The 24,799-nt window shown below is 44.2% G+C and overlaps 2 non-coding genes and 1 pseudogene across 2 annotated transcripts; 1 reads left to right on the forward strand and 2 right to left on the reverse strand.

Moving 5' to 3' along the window:
• The first annotated feature begins 5,576 nt into the window (after positions 1 to 5,576).
• On the forward strand, positions 5,577 to 5,690 carry LOC140287369 (U5 spliceosomal RNA). Its single transcript, XR_011911552.1, has one exon. It is a non-coding gene; the product is annotated as a U5 spliceosomal RNA (small nuclear RNA).
• A 3,244-nt stretch (positions 5,691 to 8,934) lies between these two features.
• LOC140287368 (U2 spliceosomal RNA) lies at positions 8,935 to 9,096 on the reverse strand (annotated as a pseudogene).
• A 308-nt stretch (positions 9,097 to 9,404) lies between these two features.
• Positions 9,405 to 9,518, reverse strand: LOC140287357 (U5 spliceosomal RNA). The gene has a single exon (XR_011911541.1). It is a non-coding gene; the product is annotated as a U5 spliceosomal RNA (small nuclear RNA).
• Positions 9,519 to 24,799: the final 15,281 nt, after the last annotated feature.

Raw genomic sequence — 24,799 nt, forward strand, 5'->3', positions numbered from 1 at the left:
TGAACACCTCTGCTCCCGCTTTTGATGGTGTATAGTCGGGCTTTCGAGCCTTTTCTTCCCCGATTTTTACAAATTATGGTTGGACATTCAGACCTTGCAGCCGAAAACCTCCGCTCCCTCTTTTGATCATACATTGTCGGGCATTCGCCCCTTGTCTTACACGGTTTTTACAAACTTTAGTCAGACATTCACACCTTGCAGCTGAACCACCTCCATTCCCTGTTTTGATCATGTGTGGTCTGGAAATACTACCTTTTCTTCCCCCGTTTGTGAGTAATTATGGCTGGACATTCACACCTACTTGCAGCCGAAAAACCACCTCTCCCGCTTTTGATGATGTATTGTCCGGCATTCTAGTCTTTTCTATCACATTTTTCAGCAATTATGATCTGACATTCACACCTACTTGCAGTCGAACAGCTCTGCTCCCGCTTTTGATTATGTTCGGTTGGATATTCAAACCTTTTCTTAACTGCTTTTTACAAACTTTGGTCGGACGTTCACACCTTCTTGCAGCCGAACACCCCCGCTTCCGCTTTTGATGGTATATATTCGGGTATTCGAACCTTCTCTTACCCGCTTTTTACAAACCGTGGTTGGACTTTCATACCTTCTTGTAGCTGAACAACTCCACTCCTGCTTTTGATGATTTATGGTTGGACATTCGCATCTTTTCCTACCCATTTTTCAGTAATTATGGGTGGATATTTACATCTTCTTGCAGCTGAACACCTCCTCTCCCGCTAATGATCATGTAAGGTTTGATATTCGAAAATTTTATTTCATGTTTTAAAGCAATTATTAATAGACACTTGCATCCGAAGACCTCTGCCCCAAATTTTGTTGATATTTAGTCGGACATTCGCACCTTACCCACTTTTGGCAAACTATGGCCTTCTTGCAGCCAAACACCTCTGATCTCGCTTTTGATGATGTAAGGTTGGGCATTCAGACCTTGCTTCACCTGCTTTTCACCAAATATAGTCGGACATTCACACCTTCTTGCAGCCGAACACTTCCGCTCCACCTTTTAGTGTTCTATCACACCTTTTTTTCACCGCATTTTATACATTATGGTCGGAAATTTTCAACCACTCTCATCCGAAGACCTCTCCTCCCGCTTTCTTTAATATATTTGAACTTTAGTCGGACATTCAAACCTTCTTGCAGCTGAACCACCTCCGCTCCCTGTTTTGATCATATATGGTCTGGCAATACTACCTTTTCTTACCCGTTTGTGAGTAATTATTGCTGGACATTCACACCTACTTGCAGCCGAACACAACCTCTCTCGCTTTTGATGATGTATGGACCGGCATTTTTACCTTTTCTAACACATTTTTCAGCAATTATGGTCGGAGATTCACACCTACTCACAGCCGAACAACTCCGCTCCCGCATTTGATGATGTATAGTCGGGCATTCTCACCCTTTCTCATCAGCTTTTTGCAAATTATGATCTGATATTCACACCTACTTGCAGTCGAAAAGCTCTGCTCCCGCTTTTGATTATGTTTGGTTGGATATTCGAACCTTTTCTTAACTGCTTTTTACATATTTTGGTTGGACATTCACACCTTCATGTAGCCGAACACTTCCACTCCTGCTTTTGATGATGTATGGTTGGGCATTCACACCTTTTTTTTGCCCATTTTTCAGGAATTATTGGTGGACATTCACACCTTGCAGCTGAACACCTCCTATCCCACTTATGATCATGTGCGGTTTGATTTTCGAAAAGTTTCTTTCATGTTTTCTAGCAATTATTGATGGACATGTAGACCTTCTTGCAGCTGAACACCTCCGCTCCCGCTTTTGATCATACATTGTCAGGCATTCGCACCTTGTCTTACCCACTTTTTACAAACTTTAGTCGAACAGTCACACCTACTTGCAGCCGAACACAACCTCTCTCGCTTTTGATGATGTATGGACCGGCATTCTTACCTTTTCTAACACATTTTTCAGCAATTATGGTCGGAGATTCACACCTACTCACAGCCGAACAACTCCGCTCCCGCATTTGATGGTGTATAGTCGGGCATTCTCACCCTTTCTCATCAGCTTTTTGCAAATTATGATCTGACATTCACACCTACTTGCAGTCGAACAGCTCTGCTCCCGCTTTTGATTATGTTTGGTTGGATATTCGAACCTTTTCTTAACTGCTTTTTACAAACTTTGGTTGGACGTTCACACCTTCTTGTAGCCGAACACTTCCACTCCTGCTTTTGATGATGTATGGTTGGGCATTCCTACCTTTTTTTTACCCATTTTTCAGGTATTATGGGTGGACATTCACACTTTCTTGCAGCTGAACACCTCCTCTCCCATTTATGATCATGTGTGGTTTGATTTTCGAAAATTTTCTTTCATGTTTTCTAACAATTATTGATGGACATTTAGACCTTCTTGCAGCTGAACACCACCTCTCCCGATTTTGATGATGTATGGACCGGCATTTTTACCTTTTCTAACACATTTTTCAGCAATTATGGTTGGAGATTCACACCTACTCACAGCCGAATAACTCCGCTACCGCATTTGATGGTGTATAGTCGGGCATTCTCACCCTTTCTCATCAGCTTTTTGCAAATTATGATCTGACATTCACACCTACTTCCAGTCGAACAGCTCTGCTCCCGCTTTTGATTATGTTTGGTTAGATATTCGAACCTTTTCTTAACTGCTTTTTACAAACTTTGGTCGGACGTTCACAATATCTTGCAGCCGAACACCTCCGCTTCCGCTTATGATCATGTGCGGTTGGGCTTTCGCACCTTTTCTTACCCATTTTTCAGTAATTATGGGTGGACATTCAGACCTTCTTGCAGCCGAAAACCTCCGCTCCCTCTTTTGATCATACATTGTCGGGCATTCGCACCTTTTCTTACCCGCTTTTTACAAACCATGGTCGGACTTTCACACCTTTTAGTAGCGTAACAACTCTGCTCCCGCTATTGATTGTGTACAATCGGGTATTTTAACCTTTTCTTACCTGCTTTTTGCCAACTATGGTCGGACATTCACACCTTCTTGCAGCGGAACACCTCCGCTCCCTCCTTTGATGGTGTATGTTAGGGCATTCGAACCTTTTCTTACCCGCTTTTTACAAACTATGGTCAGACATTCACACCTTCTTGCAGCCGAACACTTCCGCTCTACCTTTTAGTGTTCTATGGGGTATTGACACCTTTTTTTTCACCGCATTTTATAGATTATGGTTGTAAATTCTCACCCACTCTTATCCGAAGACCTCTCCTCCTGCTTTGGTTAATATATAGTCGGGCATTCGAACCTTTTCTTACCCGCTTTTTACAAATTATGGTCGAACATTCACACCTACTTGCAGCCGAACACCTCCGCTCCCACTTTTGATGGTGTATAGTCAGGCTTTCTAGCCTTTTCTTCCCCGGTTTTTACAAATTATGGTTGGACATTCAGACCTTGCAGCCGAAAACCTCCGCTCCCTCTTTTGATCATACATTGTCAGGCATTCGCACCTACTTGCAGCCGAATACTTCCGCTCCACCTTTTAGTGATGTATGGTTGGCATTTGCACCTTTTCTTACCCTTTCTTACCCTACTGATTGCTTAAGATTAAGTTGTTTTTTCTCAAACTACAACATTTTTTTAATTGTTGAAACTTGATTTGAAGTGGATAAATAAGAAGGACAAACAGTTTTAAGTCAGGCTGATAGAAGGAATTAATTTTATAGCAAAATCTGTATTTCGTCATATGTCGAGAGATGCTTATTGCTGAAGAAGTTCTTTCTCATTCTACAAAGTACAACGTTGTTTATCGTTGAAACTTGATTAGACATGAATAAATATGAAGGACAAAGCAGTCTTAACTTGGTTAGAGTTAAGGAATTCGTTTTATAGGAGAATCCGAATTCGTGCATAACTCGTAAAATAGAGCTTATTTTCGGATTCCTGAAGAATGAGTCTGGTTCTTTCTCATAATACAAAGTTTGTTGTTTATTGTTGAAACTTCATCAGAAGTGAAGAAATAAATGAATGCCTATCAACAAATGTGGGATCTAAACTCTAGTGCTTCCTCTAAAATAATTTCCTTTCTCAATTCAGAAATGTGTGTGTCTAAGTCACAACACCCGTGACACCAAAATGGCTTTCTTTTCTCTCTTTTCTCTACACTCTGCACTGTGAGCACACACACCAAATCAGAAAGGCTTTTTTCTCTCTTTTATACATTATGGACTGTGGGGACACAAAACCGCTCTCTCTTTTTTTTTTTTGATTGTGTGCCAGGGCGTTGTCTCACATATTAGATTATGCTTACGATACCAATGGGTTTATCAGTCACATCAGAATCCATACATACTGATCCTCCCGTAATAAAATGGTCGGATCTTATCAAACACACTTTGTTTCTTGTGACAATCAAGTCAGCGAAACAGCGTATACACGTCAAGACACTGAATCAAGTTTGCCACAAGAACTCATAAGTTTGGCAGTATTGTTCTGCCGTCAGCAATCATACACCCATTTTATTTTCGTGAGACATGTGCAGGCACCTGTTCATCTACTTTTCTATCACTATGAATTAGTTTATCTATTATCAATAAGGATACTTCTACAACTACTATCAAAGTATGTCCAGACTTCTTATGTTGTCAGTTGCTATATATGAATAAGTGGGTAGCTACTGACAAGCATTAAGCATGTCACACAGCCCAAACATATAACATTTCAGGACACACCACACAGTTAACAACCACAGTGAAGTGTCAAAGCCCAAACATGTAACATTCAACAGGACACTTACACAACACATTCAAATCAAACAGTCAGACAACATACAAGAACATATACCCCAGCCGGCATTGCTCCCTGCCTATTTTCGTACAGCACACTATGTGTGCGCACACCTTTATTCACAAACTCATCAACTTATACTCTTTTACCGAAGCTGCTACAGCTCGATTGGCCGAATACCCTTTGATCCTATTTCGGTGAATTTGACATCTGCCTTACATATAACAGATTAGCGGTTTAGCAGTTTTAATTTAGTTTGAGTGAAGAATTCATTTTATAGCAAAATCCGAAATCGTGAAGAACTCATGAAAGTAAGCTTATTCTCGGATTCCTGAAACTTTAGATTTGCTCTTTTTTTTACTGCAAAGTACAACGTTGTTTTTTTTTAAAAAATCTTTCTAGACATGGTAAATATTAAGGACAAAGCAGTTTTCACATAGTTTGAGTGAAGGAATTCATTTTATAGATAAAATCCCAAGAGTCTGCTTAGAAAAGAGAGTGAATGCGAAGTAGACTTTAACACGGCTATGGGAGCGAGCCGAGTGTGGGCTAACCGGGAGAATTGCTTGAAAGAAACGCGACACCGAATGAGCGATCAGAACAAAGCCTCAATACGGGATTCTCGTGGTGTTTTTGTTGCTGCCTTGTCTTTTGCACAGAGTAAAAGACAAGGCAGCCATCGAATAGGGCCCGATTGTTCCTAGTTGGAGCAAGCGTCTCAACCAAGCAAAGCTCACCATGGGGAAGGTGGCTATGCCAACTAGCCTGATGCCCTGCTCCCGCAGTGACGGATAATCGTACTCTGGTTTCTCTTCATAACGTACAAGTCTTTCGCCTTTTACTAAAGACTTCCGTGGAGAGCAGCACTAATGAGTTGTTTCTATTTTTGGCAGGCTTTACCTTTGCGGGTGAAGCCCTTTCTGTCTGTGCAAAAGAAATCTTCTTACTGTGCAGAGTGACTTCTCTGAGTAGAGTCGCCTTACTTGTTGCGACTGTGCCGATGTTCGAAGCTGGAGTGCAAAGTTGTTGCTTGAATGGTGCTTGCTGGAGCGTGCGGGAGTGCAAAGTTATACCATTTAAAAGGGCTGAAGAGTGCTCAGTGCAGCGGGTGGGCGACACTCTGGCCACCTTGAAAACCGAGGTTACATCCACTACCAGGGGCAGCCCAAGTTCTGCCGCAAGTGTGGTGAGCATGGGCACCTGGTTGAGGCTTGTACCAAGGTGTTATGTGGGAAGAGCAGAGAAATTGGGCAAACTTTTGGAGAGTGTCCAAATGGCAGGAAATGTAATCTCTGTGGAGAATTAAATCACCTCTTCAGAGATTGCCCTAAATCTTTTGCCAACAAATTAAAGACGGTAAAGCCACAGTCAAGCCAACAAAGAGAAGGACCAAAGGTGGCAGTTGGTGAACAAAGTGAAGAGGTTGACCCAATAAATTCAAACTTCCCGCCAAAAGCTTGGATTGGAAGTGAGGAGCAAAAAGGGGAGGGGCCTGTAGAGGCCTCACCACTCAGTGTTGAAGTCTGTGAGAATTCACAGGCAGAGGGTGGAGCTACGCTAAATGAGGAGGAAGAGCAGACAGGTGAGTCTAGTGAAGATACTCACCTCCCCGAAGGTCAACAGCCGAAGAGGACGGCATCTGAGCCTCTGATTCCCCAGTGGTATCAGAGAAGAGGGGAAGGGTTAGGTCCCTTTCAGACAGTTCTTCAGTGGAAGAACCTAGAGTCTTCCCCTCCGACTCACCAAATGAGGTCTCCTTTTTAACTTCAGCTCTGCAATCAACCCCCAGGGACTCAAAGTTAAATGCAACATTGCGTCAGAGGCCAACACCGAGAGTCCGAAAAGGAAATATAGATCACCCTACTCACTTTTCACCTAAAGAAATGAAGGAAGAGCTAGTTTCCCAAGAAATAACCTGTGTGTAATTTGTTTTGATAACTTAGAAAAACGAAAATGACATACCTACTTTCCTTTATGCTTTTAATGGTTCTCACCTTCTCAACACTAAATGTGAGAAGTGTGAAATCAAAGACAAGAGCCCAGAGTATTTTATCCTTCTTAGACTCCATAAAATCAGATGTGTTTTTAATACAAGAATGTGGACTACCTTTTTTAAAAAAACATAGACAATGGGAGGAAATGTGGCCCCATTTATCGATATGGAGTGGCTCAAATCAAAATAAAAATGATGGTGTGGCCATTCTAATTAAAAATCCGCATGTTCTGGTGAAAGGTAGCACAGTGGTGAGAGACGGACGGGCACTTTTAGCACACTTGAATTTTATGGGGCAAGACTTTAACCTCTTAAATATTTATGGTTTCAATGGAAAAAATGAAAGGTATGACCTTTTAGAAGATATACAGCTTTACATGCTAGGGCAAGTACCTTTAGTTGTAGGAGGGGATTTTAACTGTATCTTGAGCAGGAAAGATAGAAAAAGAGCAGGGGTAGATTTTAAAGTGGATAAGACTTTGATTTTACTTCAGGGCATATGCAGGGATTTTAAGCTTACTGAGTGTTTTAAAACCATGCATCCCAGAGAGGAGGGCTTCACCTGGTTTAGTCATGATGGCACTAGAGCCTCTCGCATTGATTATTTCTTTACTAGAGATTGCCCACCCACTGATGTTAGATTAACCCCTGTTTTCTTTTCAGACCACCTTATGCTCTCCTGCACCCTTTCACCCCCTTCTGGTGTGACGGTAGGAAGTGGTCTGTGGAAACTCAACTGTTCCCTGTTGGAGGATGAAATCATAGTCAGTCAGTACAGGGAATGTTATAAAGAGTGGCAGACCCTTCAAGACCTCTACGAAACACATGCACAATGGTGGGAAATGGTGAAGGAAACGACCCAGACTTTTTTTAAACAGCAAGGTAAACGTAAAAAAAGGAAAGAGAATAGATGTATGATGGGACTACATAAACGCTTACAGCGCTACTTTAAACTAAATCAGTGTGGCTTAGACTTTAAAGAAGAAATCAAAGATGTCAAAAAGGAAATGTCAGTTTTAGCAGAAATAAAGAGTAAAGGAATTTTTGTAAGAAGCAGGGAGCAGGAAATTGAGGAAGGTGAAAAAGAAAGAAAGTTATAAATAAAAAGGAGTGTATTCAAAATCTAAAAAGAGAAGATGGGTTTTTAACAAAATCCACACAAGAGATGATTGAAACTGTACATACCTTTTTTAGTAACATGTACAAAGAGAAACCAGTGCACTTGGAAACATCGGCAGAAATCTTAATATTCGTTGACAAAACCGTAAAAGAGAATGCACACTTGTCACAGAATTTTACTGCTTTAGAGTTAAAAAAATGCCTAACAGGTTTTAAGAGAAGTCGAGCTCCGGGTTTAGACGGGCTTCCTGCAGAATTCTATCTGACCTATTGGGACCTTTTATCATCAGACATTTTAGATGTTTTTAAAGATTTTGAAAAACTCGACCGACTGCCTGACAGTTTTAGAGTGGGAATAGTGACTCTACTTTATAAAAAAAATGATAAGACTGACCTAAAGAATTGGAGGCCCATCACACTTTTAAACTTTGACTGTAAACTTTTTAGCAAGGTTTTAGCGACACGGATGTCCTCTGTTTTAGAGGAGGTAATTCACCCAGACCAAGCTTGTGCCATCTCAGGGAGACAACTCACCGACAGCCTCGTACTGATTCGAGACATCATTGATTACGCTAGAGACAGAAACACCCGGCTTGTCATCTTAAATTTAGACTTTGAAAAAGCATTTGATCGGGTCTCGCATCAATATCTCTTTCAGGTGTTGCAGCCATCGAAAAGGGCCCGATTGTTCCTACTTGGTGAGCTTTGCTTGGTTGAGACGCTTGCCCCCCCCCCCCCTGCTCCTCGGCTGACCAAGTAGAAACAATCTATTCGATGGCTGCCTTGTCTTTTACTCTGTGCAAAAGACAAGGCAGCCACAAACACCACGGGAACACCGTATTGAGGCTTTGTTCTGACCACTCATTCGGTGTCGCGTTTCTTTCAAGCAATTCTCCCGGTTAGCCCGCACTCGGCTCGCTCCCAGAGCGGTGTTAGTCCACTTCGCATTCACTCTCTTTTCTCAGCAGATTAAAAGAAAGTTTCATCTTGGGCTCCCTGAAACTTCCATCCTGCACCGCTGTTTGCTTTTTCACAAGAGCAGAGGAGAGCGCACCGTTCCCAGCGGCACTGCAGTACCGGGTCGAGGCTTGGAGTGAACGGAACAAGCTTCTTTTTCAACTCCTATTCTTAAAAATCCATTTAATATGTTAAACTGATAAGAACAGATACTACACTTGATCTTAGCCAAAAGGCCGAGAAGCGATAACTGTCCACTGTTTCAGGTCCGAGGGCCCTTGCTGGCACAATGCGCACTTGTAGCAGTGTTCTTTTTATGGCCATAGGTGGCCAGAGTGTCACGTTGCACCTCCGCCCACCCGCTGCACTGAGCACTCTTCAGCCCTTTTAAATGGTATAACTTTGCACTCCCGCATGCTCCAGCAAGCACCATTCAAGCAACAACTTTGCACTCCAGCTTCGAACATCGGCACAGTCGCAACAAGTAAGGCGACTCTACTCAGAGAAGTCACTCTGCAAAGTAGCAAGATTTCTTTTGCACAGACAGAAAGGGCTTCACCCGCAAAGGTAAAGCCTGCCAATAATAGAAACAACTCATTAGTGCTGCTCTCCACGGAAGTCTTTAGTAAAAGGCGAAAGACTTGTATGTTATGAAGAGAAACCAGAGTACGATTATCCGTCACTGCGGGAGCAGGGCATCAGGCTAGTTGGTATAGCCACCTTCCCCATGGTGAGCTTTGCTTGGTTGAGACGCTTGCCCCCCCCCCCCTTGCTCCTCGGCTGACCAAGTAGGAACAATCGGGCCCTATTCGATGGCTGCCTTGTCTTTTACTCTATGCAAAAGACAAGGCAGCAACAAAAACACCACGAGAATCCCGTATTGAGGCTTTGTTCAGACCGCTCATTCTGTGTCGCGTTTCTTTCAAGCAATTCTCCCGGTTAGCCGACACTCGGCTCGCTCCCATAGCCGCGTTAAAGTCTACTTCGCATTCACTCTCTTTTCTCTGCAGACTCTTGGGATTTTATCTATAAAATTAATTCCTTCACTCAAACTATGTTAAAACTGCTTTGTCGTTCATATTTACCATGTCTAGAAAGATTTAAACAAAAAAAACAACGTTGTACTTTGCAGTAAAAGAAAGAGCAAATCTAAAGTTTCAGGAATCCGAGAATAAGCTTACTTTCATGAGTGCTTCACGATTTCGGATTTTGCTATAAAATGAATTCCTTCACTCAAACTAAATTAAAACTGCTAAACCGCTAATCTGTTACATGTAAGGCAGATGTCAAATTCACAGAAATAGGATCTAAGGCTATTCGGCCAATCGAGCTGTAGCAGCTTCGGTAAAAGAGTATAAGTTGAAGAGTTTGTGAATAAAGGTGTGCGCGCACATAGTGAGCTGTAGGAAAATAGGCAGGGAGCAATGCCGGCTGGGGTATATGTTCTTGTATGTTGTCTGACTGTTTGATTTGAATGTGTTGTGTAAGTGTCCTGAAATGTTATATGTTTGGGCTTTGTGACATGCTTAATGCTTGTCAGTAGCTACCCACTTATTCATATATAGCAACTGACAACATAAGAAGTCTGGACATACTTTGATAGTAGTTGTAGAAGTATCCTTATTGATAATAGATAAACTAATTCATAGTGATAGAACAGTAGATGAACAGGTGCCTGCACGTCTCACGAAAATAAAATGGGTGTATGATTGCTGACGGCAGAGCAATACTGCCAAACTTATGAGTTCTTGTGGCAAACTTGATTCAGTGTCTTGACGTGTATACGCTGTTTCGCTGACTTGATTGTCACAAGAAACAAAGTGTGTTTGATAAGATCCGATCATTTTATTACGGGAGGATCAGTATGTATGGATTCTGATGTGACTGATAAACCCATTCGTATCTTAAGCATAATCTAATACGTGAGACAACGTCCTGGCACACAATCAAAAAAAAAAAGAGAGAGCGGTTTTGTGTCCCCACAGTCCATAATGTAGAAAAGAGAGAAAAAAGCCTTTCTGATTTGGTGTGTGTGCTCATAGTGCAGAGTGTAGAGAAAAGAGAGAAAAGAAAGCCATTTTGGTGTCACGGGTGTTGTGACTTACACACACACATTTCTGAATTGAGAAAAGAAATTATTTTAGAGGAAGCAGTAGAGTTTAGATCCCACATTTGTTGATAGGCATTCATTTATTTCTTCACTTCTGATGAAGTTTCAACAATAAACAACAAACTTTGTATTATGAGAAAGAACCAGACTCATTCTTCAGGAATCCGAAAATAAGCACGAATTCGGATTCTCCTATAAAACGAATTCATTAACTCAAACCAAGTTAAGACTGCTTTGTCCTTCATATTTATTCATGTCTAATCAAGTTTCAACGATAAACAACGTTGTACTTTGTAGAATGAGAAAGAACTTCTTCAGCAATAAGCATCTCTCGACATATGACGAAATACAGATTTTGCTATAAAATTAATTCCTTCTATCAGCATGACTTAAAACTGTTTGTCCTCCTTATTTATCCACTTCAAATCAAGTTTCAACAATTAAAAAAATGTTGTAGTTTGAGAAAAAACAACTTAATCTTAAGCAATCAGTAGGGTAAGAAAGGGTAAGAAAAGGTGCAAATGCCAACCATACATCACTAAAAGGTGGAGCGGAAGTATTCAGCTGCAAGTAGGTGAAAAAGCGGGAGGAGAGGTCTTCGGATGAGAGTGGGTGAGAATTTCCTACCATACAAGTATGGTGGAGAGGAAGCTGTGATTGGCCGACAATAGTAAAAAGCAGGTGAGAAAAGGTGCGAATGTCAAAACATACATGATCAAAACAGGGAGCGGAGGTGTTTGGCTGTGACAAGGTGTGAATGTCCACCCATAATTAATGAAAAACGGACAACAAGTAGGTTCGAATGCCTAACCATACATCATCAAAAGCAGGAGTGGATGTGTTCGGCTTCAAGAAGGTATGAATGTCCATCAATAATTGCTATAAAACATGAAAGAAAATTTTCGAATATCAAACCGCACATAATCATAAGCGGGAGAGGAGGTGTTCCGCTGCAAGAAGGTGTGAATATCCACCCATAATTACTGAAAAATGGGTAAGAAAAGGTGCGAATGCCCAACCATACATCATCAAAAGCAGGAGTGGATGTGTTCGGCTACAAGAAGGTTTGAATGTCCGACCATAGTTTGTAAAAAGCGGGTAAGAACAGGTTTGTATGCCCGACTGTACACAATCAAAAGAGGGAGCGGAGTTGTTCAGCTACAAGAAGGTGTGAAAGTCCGACCATGGTTTGTAAAAAGCGGGTAAGAACAGGTTCGTATGCCCGAATATACACCATCAAATGCGGGAGCGGAGGTGTTCGGCTGTGAGTAGGTGTGAATCTCCAACCATAATTGCTGAAAAATGTGTTAGAAAAGGTAAGAATGCCGGTCCATACATCATCAAAAGCGGGAGAGGTGGTGTTCGGCTGCAAGTAGGTGTGAATGTCCAGCCATAATTACTCACAAATGGGTAAGAAAAGGTAGTATTGCCAGACCATACATGATCAAAACAGGGAGCGGAGGTGGTTAAGCTGCAAGAAGGTGTTAATGTCCGACTAAAGTTTGTAAAAAGCGGGTAAGAAAAGGTGCGAATGCCCGACAATGTTTGATCAAAAGAGGGAGCGGAGGTTTTCGGCTGAAAGAAGGTCTGAATGTCCAACCATAATTTGTAAAAACCGGGGAAGAAAAGGCTCGAAAGCCCGACTATACACCATCAAAAGCTGGAGCGGAGGTGTTCAGCTGCAAGAAGGTCTGAATGTCCATCAATAATTGCTAGAAAACATGAAAGAGAATTTTCGAATATCAAACCGCACATGATAATAAGCGGGAGAGGAGGTGTTCAGCTGCAAGAAGGTGTGAATGTCCACCCATAACTACTGAAAAATGGGAAAGAAAAGGTGCGAATGCCAAATCATACATCATCAAAAGCAGGAGCGGATGTGTTCGGCTACAAGAAGGTTTGAATGTCCAACCATAGTAAGTAATAGGCGGGTAAGAAAAGGCTCGAATGCCCGACTATATACCATCAAAAGCGGAAGCGGAGGTGTTCGGCTGCAAGACGGTGTGAACGTCCGACCAAAGTTTGTAAAATGCAGTTAAGAAAAGGTTCGAATATCCAACCAAACATAATCAAAAGCGGGAGCAGAGCTGTTCGACTGCAAGTAGGTGTGAATGTCAGATCATAATTTGCAAAAAGCTGATGAGAAAGGGTGAGAATGCCCGACTATACATCATCAAATGCGGGAGCGGAGTTGTTCGGCTGTGAGTAGGTGTGAATCTCCGACCATAATTGCTGAAAAATGTGTTAGAAAAGGTAAAAATGCCGGTCCATACATCATCAAAAGCGAGAGAGGTTGTGTTCGACTGCAAGTAGGTGTGAATGTCCAGCCATAATTACTCACAAACGGGTAAGAAAAGGTAGTATTGCCAGACCATATATGATCAAAACAGGGAGCGGAGGTGGTTCAGCTGCAAGAAGGTTTGAATGTCAAACTAAAGTTCAAATATATTAACAAAAGCTGGAGGAGAGGTCTTCGGATGAGAGTGGTTGAAAATTTCCAACCATAATGTATAAAATGCGGTGAAAAAAAAGGTGTGATAGAACACTAAAAGGTCGAGCGGAAGTGTTCGGCTGCAAGAAGGTGTGAATGTCCGACTATATTTGGTGAAAAGCAGGTGAAGCAAGGTCTGAATGCCCAACCTTACATCATCAAAAGCAAGATCAGAGTTGTTTGGCTGCAAGAAGGCCATAGTTTGCCAAAAGCGGGTAAGGTGCGAATGTCCGACTAAATATCAACAAAATTTGGGGCGGAGGTCTTCGGATGCCTCCCCCCTGAGCTGTCACCTTATCGTGGTGGGGGAGTTTGCGTGCCCCAATGAGTCTGGGAGCTATGTTGCCCGGGGCTTTAAGCCCCTGGTAGGGTCACCCAAGGCAAACAGATCCTAGATGAGGGACCAGACAAAGAACAGCTCAAAAGACTCCTTATGATGAACAAAAAATTTGGACCTCGTGATCCCTTGCCCGGATATGGGACACCGGGGCCTCCCCCCGGAGCCAGGCCCGGGGGTGGGGCCCGGCAGCGGGCGCCTGGTGGCCGGGTCTGTGCCCATGGGGCTCGGTCGGGCATAGCCCGAAATGATGACGTCGGTCCCCCTTCCGACGGGCTCACCACCCGTGGGAGGGGCCAAGGGGGTCGGGTGCGATGTGAGCTGGGTAGCAGCCGAAGGCAGAGGCCTTGGCGGTCTGATCCTCGGCTACTGAAGCTAGCTCTTGGGACGTGGAATGTCACCTCTCTGTTGGGGAAGGAGCCGGAGCTGGTGCGCGAGGCTGAGCGGTTCCGGCTAGATATAGTCGGACTCACCTCGACGCACGGCTTGGGCTCTGGAACCAGTCCTCTTGAGAGGGGTTGGACTCTCTTCCACTCTGGAGATGCCCGTGGTGAGAGGCGCAGAGCAGGTGTGGGCATACTTATTGCCCCCTGGCTGTGTGCCAGTACATTGGGGTTTACCCCAGTGAACGAGAGGGTAGCCTCCCTCCGCCTTCGGGTGGGGGGACGAGTCCTGACTGTTGTTTGTGCCTATGCGCCAAACAGCAGTTCAGAGTACCCACCCTTTTTGGAGTCTCTGGGGGAGGCACTGGAGAATGCTCCTACCGGAGACTCCCTCGTTCTGCTGGGGGACTTCAATGCTCACGTGGGCAATGACAGTGAGACCTGGAGGGGTGTGATTGGGAGGAACGGCCCCCCCGATCTGAACCAGAGTGGTGTTATGTTGTTGGACTTCTGTGCTGGTCATGGACTGTCCATAACGAACACCATGTTCAGACATAAGGGTGTCCATATGTGCACTTGGCACCAGGACACCCTTGGCCGCAGTTCGATGATCGACTTTGTGGTTGTATCATCGGACTTGCGGCCGTATATCCTGGACACTCGGGTGAAGAGAGGGGCGGAGCTGTCAACTGATCACCACCTGGTGGTGAGTTGGCTCCGCTGGTGGGGGAGGATGCCGATCAGACCTGGCAGGCCCAAACGTATTGTGAGGGTCTGCTGGGAGCGTTTGTCAGAATCCCCCGTCAGAAGGAGCTTTAACTCCCACCTCCGGCAGAGCTTCAACCATATCCCGGGGGAGGTGGGGGACATTGAGTCCGAATGGGCCATGTTCCGTGACTCCATTGCCGAGGCAGCTGATCGGAGTTGTGACCGTAAGGTGGTCGGTGCCTGTCGTGGCGGCAACCCTCGAACCTGCTGGTGGACACCAGTGGTGAGGGAAGCCGTCAAGCTGAAGAAGGAGTCCTATCGGGCCAGTGGGACCCTGGAAGCAGCTGATAGGTACCGACAGGCCAGACGGGCTGTGGCTTCGGCGGTTGCTGAGGCAAAAACTCGGGCCTGGGAGGAGTTCGGTGAGACCATGGAGAACGATTTCCGGACGGCCTCGAAGAGATTCTGGTCCACCATCCGGCGTCTCAGGGGGGGGAAGCGGCTCACAGTCAACACTGTTTACAGTGGGGACGGGGCTTTGCTGACCTCAACTAGGGATGTTGTGAGTCGGTGGGGGGAGTACTTCGAGGAACTCCTCAATCCTACCAACACGTGCTCGGAAGAGGCAGAGTCGGAGAGCTCGGAGACGGGGCCTCCCATTTCTGGGGCTGAGGTTGCCGAGGTGGTCAAAAAGCTCCTCGGTGGCAAGGCCCCGGGGGTGGATGAGGTCCGTCCTGAGTTTCTCAAGGCTCTGGATGTTGTAGGGCTGTCTTGGCTGACACGCCTCTGCAGCATCGCGTGGACATCGGGGACAGTGCCTCTGGACTGGCAGATTGGGGTGGTGGTCCCCTTCTTTAAAAAGGGGGACCGGAGGGTGTGTTCCAACTATAGGGGTATCACACTCCTCAGCCTCCCTGGTAAGGTCTATTCGGGGGTATTGGAGAGGAGGATCCGTCGGATAATCGAGCCTCGGATTCAGGAGATGCAGTGTGGCTTTCGTCCTGGCCGTGGAACAGTGGACCAGCTCTATACCCTCGGCAGGATCCTGGAGGGTGCATGGGAGTTCGCCCAACCAGTCTACATGTGTTTTGTGGACTTGGAGAAAGCGTTCGACCGTGTCCCTCGTGGAGTCCTGTGGGGGGTGCTCCGGGAATATGGAGTGCCGGACCCCTTGATAGGGGCCGTTCGGTCTCTGTATGACCGCATTGCCGGCAGTAAGTCGGATACGTTTCCGGTGAGAGTTGGACTCCGTCAGGGCTGCCCTTTGTCACCGATTCTGTTCCTAACTTTTATGGACAGAATTTCTAGGCGCATCCAGGGCGTTGAGGGTGTCCGATTTGGCGACATCAGAATCGGGTCGCTGCTTTTTGCAGATGATGTGGTTCTGTTAGCGTCGTCAGGCCGTGACCTTCAGCTCTCACTGGAGCGATTCGCTGCCGAGTGTGAAGCGGCTGGGATGAGAATCAGCACCTCCAAATCCGAGACTATGGTTCTCAGCCGGAAAAGGGTGGAATGCTCTCTCCGGGTCGGGAATGAGATCCTTCCCCAAGTGGAGGAGTTCAAGTATCTCGGGGTCTTGTTCACGAGTGAGGGACGAATGGAGCGGGAGATTGACGGGCGGATCGGTGCGGCGTCTGCAGTGTTGCGGGCTCTGCACCGACCCGTCGTTGTGAAGAGGGAGCTGAGCCAGAAGGCGAAGCTCTCTACTTACTGGTCAATCTACGTTCCCATCCTCACCTATGGTCACGAGTTGTGGGTAGTGACAAGATCGCGAATACAAGCGGCCGAAATGGGTTTCCTCCGCAGGGTGTCTGGGCTCTCCCTTAGAGATAGGGTGAGAAGCTCAGTCATCCGGGAGGGGCTCGGAGTAGAACCTCTGCTCCTCCGCATTGAGAGGAGTAAGATGAGGTGGCTCGGGCATCTGGTTAGGATGCCCCCTGGGCGCCTCCCTGGGGAGGTGTTCCGGGCACGTCCCACTGGGAGGAGACCCCGGGGGAGACCCAGGACACGTTGGAGAGACTATGTCTCTCGGCTGGCCTGGGAACGCCTCGGGGTCCCCCCGGAAGAGCTGGAGGAAGTGGCCGGGGACAGAGACGTCTGGGTTTCTCTGCTCAAGCTGCTGCCCCCGCGACCCGACCCCCGGATAAGCGGCAGATGATGGATGGATGGGTCTTCGGATGCAAGTGGGTGTGAATATCCCACCATACAAGTATGGTGGAGAGGAAGCTGTGAATAGCCGACCATAGTTTGGAAAAAGCGGGTAAGAAAAGGTTTGAATGCCCGAACATACACCATCAAAAGAGGGAGCGGAGGTGTTCCGCTGTACGAAGGTGTGAATGTCCAACCATACTTGGTAAAAAGCGGGTAAGAAAAGGTTAATATACCCGACTGTACACAATCAATAGCGGGAGCGGATGTGTTCGGCTACAAGAAGGTGTGACAGTCCGACCATGGTTTGTAAAAAGCGGGTAAGAAAAGGTGCGAATGTCCGACAATGTATGATCAAAAGAGAGAGCGGAGGTTTTCGGATACACGAAAGTTTGAATGTCCTACCATAGTTTGTAAATAGCGGGTAAGAAAAGGTTCGAATGCCCGACTATACACCATAAAAAGCGGGAGCGGAGGTGTTCCGCTGTATGACGGTGTGAATGTCCGACCATAGTTGGTAAAAAGCGGGTAAGAAAAGGTTAAAATACCCGACTGTACAAAATCAATAGCGGGAGCGGAGTTGTTCGGCTACAAGAAGGTGTGAAAGTCCGAACATGGTTTGTAAAAAGCAGTTAAGAAAATTTTCGAATATCCAACCAAACATAATCAAAAGCGGGAGCAGAGCTGTTCGACTGCAAGTAGGTGTGAATGTCCAGCCATAATTACTCACAAACGGGGGAAGAAAAGGTAGTATTGCCAGACCATACATGATCAAAACAGGGAGCGGAGGTTCAGCTGCAAGGTGTGAATGTCTGACTATAGTTTGTAAAAAGCGGGTAAGACAAGGTGCGAATGCCCGACAATGTATGATCAAAAGAGAGAGCGGAGGTGTTCGGCTGCAAGGTCTGAATGTCCAACCATAATTTGTAAAAACCGGGTAAGAAAAGGCTCGAAAGCCCGACTATACATCATCAAAAGCGGGAGCGGAGGTGTTCAGCTGCAAGAAGGTGTGATTGTTCGACTAAAGTTTGTAAAAAGCTGGTAAGACAAGGAGCGATGTCCCGACATTGTATGATCAAAAGCGGGAGCGGAGGTGTCCAGCTGTGAGTAGGTGTGAATGTCCGACCATAATTGCTGAAAAATGTGTTAGAAAAGGTAAGAATACTGGACCATACATCATCAAAAGCGGGAGAGGTGGTGTTCGGCTGCAAGAAGGTGTGAAAGTCCGACAATGGTTTGTAAAAAGCGGGTAATAAAAGGTTCGAATGCCCGAATATACATCATCAAAAGCGAAAGCGGAGGTGTTCGGATGCAAGAAGGTGTGAACGTCCGACCAAAGTTTGTAAAAAGCAGTGAAAAGCGAGAAAAAGCTTTTCATGAGTTCTGCATGATTTGGGATTTTGCTTATAAAATGCATTACTTCACTCAAACTATGTTAAAACTGATTTGTCCTTCATATTTACCATGTCTAGAAAGATTTAAACAAAAAAACAACGTTGTACTTTGCAGTAAAAGAAAGAGCAAATCTAAAGTTTCAGGAATCCGAGTATAAGCCTGCTTTCATGAGTTCTGCACGATTTCGGATTTTGCTATAAAATGAATTGCTTTGCTCAAACCAAGTTAAAACTGCTTTGTCCTTCCATATTCATCAATGTGTAGATCAACTTCAACAAAGAAAAACATTGGACTTTGCAGTAGAAGAAGTTGAAATCCATCTACACATTGATAAATATGAAGGACAAAGCAGTTCCCACTTGCCCATAAGAAAATAAGCTTATTCTCGGATTCCTGATCCTTCAGTTTTGCTCTTTCTTCTACTGCAAAATACAATGTTGTTCTTTGTTGAAGTCGATCTAGACATTGATAAATATGAAGGAAAAAGCAGTTTTAACTTGGTTTGAGTGAATGAATTCATTTTATACATAAAATCCGAAATCGTGCAGAACTCATGAAAATAAGCTTATTCTCGTATTCCTAAAACTTTTGATTTGCTCTTTCTTTTATTGCAAAGTACAACGTTGTTTTTTTGTTTAAATCTATCGAGACATTGATAAATATGAAGGTAAAAGCCGTTTTAACATAGTTTGAGTGAAGGAATTAATTTTATAGATAAAATCCCAAACCATGCAGAACTCCTCAAAAGGGGCGTATGGCTTAATCACAAGTGTGGCTCTTTCTCATTCAGGGTAGTATGAGGAAGTTTATGCTTGAAATATATGTAGAAATGGGTACATATGAAGGACAAAGCAGTGTTAACTTAGTTTGCGTGAAGGAATTCATTTTATACATAAAATCCGAAATCGTGCAGAACTCATGAAAATAAGCTTATTCTCGGATTCCTAAAACTTTTGATTTGCACTTTCTTTTACTGCAAAGTACAACGTTGTTTTTTGTTGAAATCTATCTAGACATTGATAAATACCAGCCAAAACTCTGCTGCCGCTTTTGATAATTTATGGTTGGGCATTCTTACCTTTTCTTACCCGCTTTTTACAAATTATGATCTTACATTCACACCTACTTGCAGTCGAACACCTTCTCATCCACTTATGATCATGTGCGGTTGGGCTTTCGCACCTTTTCTTACCCATTTTTCAGTAATTATGGGTGGACATTCAGACCTTCCTGCAGCCGAAAACCTCCGCTTCTCTTTTGATCATACATTGTCGGGCATTCACACCTTGTCTTACCCGCTTTTTACAAACTTTAGTCGGACATTCAAACCTTCTTGCAGCTGAACCACCTCCGCTCCCTGTTTTGATCAAATATGGTCTGGCAATAGTACCTTTTCTTACCCGTTTGTGAGTAATTATGGCTGGACATTCACACCTACTTGCAGCCGAACACAACCTCTCCCGCTTTTGATGATATATGGTCCGGCATTCTTACCTTTTCTAACACATTTTTCAGCAATTATGGTCGGACATTCACACCTACTCACAGACTAACTTCTCCGCTCCCACATTTGATAGTGTATAGTCGAGCATTCTCACCCTTTCTCAACAGCTTTTTGCAAATTATGATCTGATATTCACACCTACTTGCAGTCGAACAGCTCTGCTCCCGCTTTTGATTATGTTTGGTTGGATATTCGAACATTTTCTTAACTGCTTTTTACAAACTTTGGTCGGACGTTCACACCGTCTTGCAGCCGAACACCTCCGCTTCCGCTTTTGATGGTATATGGTCGGGCATTCGAGCCTTTTCTTACCCGCCTATTACTTACTATGGTTGGACATTCAAACCTTCTTGTAGCCGAACACATCCGCTCCTGCTTTTGATGATGTATGATTTGGCATTCGCACCTTTTCTTACCCATTTTTCAGTAATTTTTGGTTGGACATTCAGACCTTCTTGCACCTGAACACCTCTGCTCCCGCTTTTGATGGTGTATAGTCGGGCTTTCGAGCCTTTTCTTCCCCGATTTTTACAAATTGTGGTTGGACATTCAGACCTTGCAGCCGGAAACCTCCGCTCCCTCTTTTGATCATACTTTGTCGGGCATTCGCCCCTTGTCTTACACGGTTTTTACAAACTTTAGTCAGACATTCACACCTTGCAGCTGAATCACCTCCATTCCCTGTTTTGTTCATGTGTGGTCTGGAAATACTACCTTTTCTTCCCCCGTTTGTGAGTAATTATGGCTGGACATTCACACCTACTTGCAGCCGAAAAAACACCTCTCCCGCTTTTGATGATGTATTGTCCGGCATTCTAGTATTTTCTATCACATTTTTCAGCAATTATGATCTGACATTCACACCTACTTGCAGTCGAACAGCTCTGCTCCCGCTTTTGATTATGTTCGGTTGGATATTCAAACCTTTTCTTAACTGCTTTTTACAAACTTTGGTCGGACGTTCACACCTTCTTGCAGCCGAACACCTCCGCTTCCGCTTTTGATGGTATATATTCGGGTATTCGAACCTTCTCTTACCCGCTTTTTACAAACCATGGCTGGACTTTCATACCTTCTTGTAGCTGAACAACTCCACTCCTGCTTTTGATGATTTATGGTTGGACATTCGCATCTTTTCCTACCCATTTTTCAGTAATTATGGGTGGATATTCACACCTTCTTGCAGCTGAACACCTCCTCTCCCGCTAATGATCATGTAAGGTTTGATATTCGAAAATTTTCTTTCATGTTTTAAAGCAATTATTAATGGACATTCACACCTACTTGCAGCCGAACACCACCTCTCCCGCTTTTGATGATGTATGGACCGGCATTCTTACCTTTTCTAACACATTTTTCAGCAATTATGGTTGAAGAATCACACCTACTCACAGCCGAACAACTCCGCTACCGCATTTGATGGTGTATAGTCGGGATTTCTCACCCTTTCTCATCAGCTTTTTGCAAATTATTCTCTGACATTCACACCTACTTGCAGTCGAACAGCTCTGCTCCCGCTTTTGATTATGTATGGTTGGATATTCGAACCTTTTCTTAACTGCTTTTTACAAACTTTGGTTGGACGTTCACACCTTCTTGTAGCTGAACACATGCACTCCTGCTTTTGATGATGTATGGTTGGGCATTCGCACCTTTTTTTTACCCATTTTTCAGGTATTATGGGTGGACATTCACACCTTCTTGCAGCTGAACACCTCCTCTCCCACTGATGATCATGTGTGGTTTGATTTTCGAAAATTTTCTTTCATGTTTTCTAGCAATTATTGATGGACATTTAGACCTTCTTGCAGCTGAACACCACCTCTCCCGATTTTGATGATGTATGGACCGGCATTTTTACCTTTTCTAACACATTTTTAAGCAATTATGGTTGGAGATTCACACCTACTCACAGCCGAACAACTCCGCTACCGCATTTGATGGTGTATAGTCGGGCATTCTCACCCTTTCTCATCAGCTTTTTGCAAATTATGATCTGACATTCACACCTACTTGCAGTCGAACAGCTCTGCTCCCGCTTTTGATTATGTATGGTTGGATATTCGAACCTTTTCTTAACTGCTTTTTACAAACTTTGGTTGGACGTTCACACCTTCTTGTAGCCGAACACATGCACTCCTGCTTTTGATGATGTATGGTTGGGCATTCGCACCTTTTTTTTACCCATTTTTCAGGTATTATGGGTGGACATTCACACCTTCTTGCAGCTGAACACCTCCTCTCCCACTTATGATCATGTGTGGTTTGATTTTCGAAAATTTTCTTTCATGTTTTCTAGCAATTATTGATGGACATTTAGACCTTCTTGCAGCTGAACACCACCTCTCCCGATTTTGATTATGTATGGACCGGCATTTTTACCTTTTCTAACACATTTTTCAGCAATTATGGTTGGAGATTCACACCTACTCACAGCCGAACAACTCCGCTACCGCATTTGATGGTGTATAGTCGGGCATTCTCACCCTTTCTCATCAGCTTTTTGCAAATTATTCTCTGACATTCACACCTACTTGCAGTCGAACAGCTCTGCTCCCGCTTTTGATTATGTATGGTTGGATATTCGAACCTTTTCTTAACTGCTTTTTACAAACTTTGGTTGGACGTTCACATCTTCTTGTAGCCGAACACATGCACTCCTGCTTTTGATGATGTATGGTTGGGCATTCGCACCTTTTTTTTACCCATTTTTCAGGTATTATGGGTGGACATTCACACCTTCTTGCAGCTGAACACCTCCTCTCCCACTTATGATCATGTGTGGTTTGATTTTCGAAAATTTTCTTTCATGTTTTCTAGCAATTATTGATGGACATTTAGACCTTCTTGCAGCTGAACACCACATCTCCCGATTTTGATGATGTATGGACCGGCATTTTTACCTTTTCTAACACATTTTTCAGCAATTATGGTTGGAGATTCACACCTACTCACAGCCGAACAACTCCGCTACCGCATTTGATGGTGTATAGTCGGGCATTCTCACCCTTTCTCATCAGCTTTTTGCAAATTATGATCTGACATTCACACCTACTTCCAGTCGAACAGCTCTGCTCCCGCTTTTGATTATGTTTGGTTAGATATTCGAACCTTTTCTTAACTGCTTTTTACAAACCAAGGTCGGACGTTCACAATATCTTGCAGCCGAACACCTCCGCTTCCGCTTTTGATGGTGTATATTCGGGCATACGAACCTTTTCTTACCCGCTTTTTACAAACCAAGGTCGGACTTTCACACCTTCTCTTAGCTGAACAACTCCGCTCCCGCTATTGATTGTGTACAGTCGGGTATTTTAACCTTTTCTTACCCGCTTTTTACCAACTATGGTTGGACATTCACACCTTCTTACAGCAGAACACCTCTGCTCCCTGTTTTGATGATGTATGGTTAGGCATTCGCACCTTCTCTCACCCGCCTTTTACTATGGTCGGCCATTCACAGCTTCCCCTCCACCATACTTGTATGGTGGGATATTCACACCCACTTGCATCCGAAGACCTCCGCCCCCACTTTTGTTGATATTTAGTCGGTCATTCGCACCTTACCCGCTTTTGGCAAACTATGGCCTTCTTGCAGCCAAACACCTCTGATCTCGCTTTTGATGATGTAAGGTTGGGCATTCAGACCTTGCTTCACCTGCTTTTCACCAAATATAGTCGGACATTCACACCTTCTTGCAGCCGAACACTTCCGCTCCACCTTTTAGTGTTCTATCACACCTCTTTTTCACCGCATTTTATACATTATGGTTGGAAATTTTCAACCACTCTCATCCGAAGACCTCTCCTCCCGCTTTTGTTAATATATTTCAACTTTAGTCGGACATTCAAACCTTCTTGCAGCTGAACCACCTCCGCTCCCTGTTTTGATCATATATGGTCTGGCAATATTACCTTTTCTTACCCGTTTGTGAGTAATTATGGCTGGACATTCACACCTACTTGCAGCCGAACACAACCTCTCTCGCTTTTGATGATGTATGGACCGGCATTCTTACCTTTTCTAACACATTTTTCAGCAATTATGGTCGGAGATTCACACCTACTCACAGCCGAACAACTCCGCTCCCGCATTTGATGGCGTATAGTCGGGCATTCTCACCCTTTCTCATCAGCTTTTTGCAAATTATGATCTGACATTCACACCTACTTGCAGTCGAACAGCTCTGTTCCCGCTTTTGATTATGTATGGTTGGATATTCGAACCTTTTCTTAACTGCTTTTTACAAACTTTGGTTGGACGTTCACACCTTCTTGTAGCCGAACACATGCACTCCTGCTTTTGATGATGTATGGTTGGGCATTCGCACCTTTTTTTTACCCATTTTTCAGGTATTATGGGTGGACATTCACACCTTCTTGCAGCTGAACACCTCCTCTCCCACTTATGATCATGTGTGGTTTGATTTTCGAAAATTTTCTTTCATGTTTTCTAGCAATTATTGATGGACATTTAGACCTTCTTGCAGCTGAACACCACCTCTCCCGATTTTGATTATGTATGGACCGGCATTTTTACCTTTTCTAACACATTTTTCAGCAATTATGGTTGGAGATTCACACCTACTCACAGCCGAACAACTCCGCTACCGCATTTGATGGTGTATAGTCGGGCATTCTCACCCTTTCTCATCAGCTTTTTGCAAATTATGATCTGACATTCACACCTACTTGCAGTCGAACAGCTCTGCTCCCGCTTTTGATTATGTATGGTTGGATATTCGAACCTTTTCTTAACTGCTTTTTACAAACTTTGGTTGGACGTTCACACCTTCTTGTAGCCGAACACATGCACTCCTGCTTTTGATGATGTATGGTTGGGCATTCGCACCTTTTTTTTACCCATTTTTCAGG

This window comes from Leuresthes tenuis, unplaced genomic scaffold (genome assembly GCF_036924035.1).
Source record: "Leuresthes tenuis unplaced genomic scaffold, fLeuTen1.0.hap1 SCAF_125, whole genome shotgun sequence".
Lineage (NCBI taxonomy): Eukaryota > Metazoa > Chordata > Actinopteri > Atheriniformes > Atherinopsidae > Leuresthes > Leuresthes tenuis.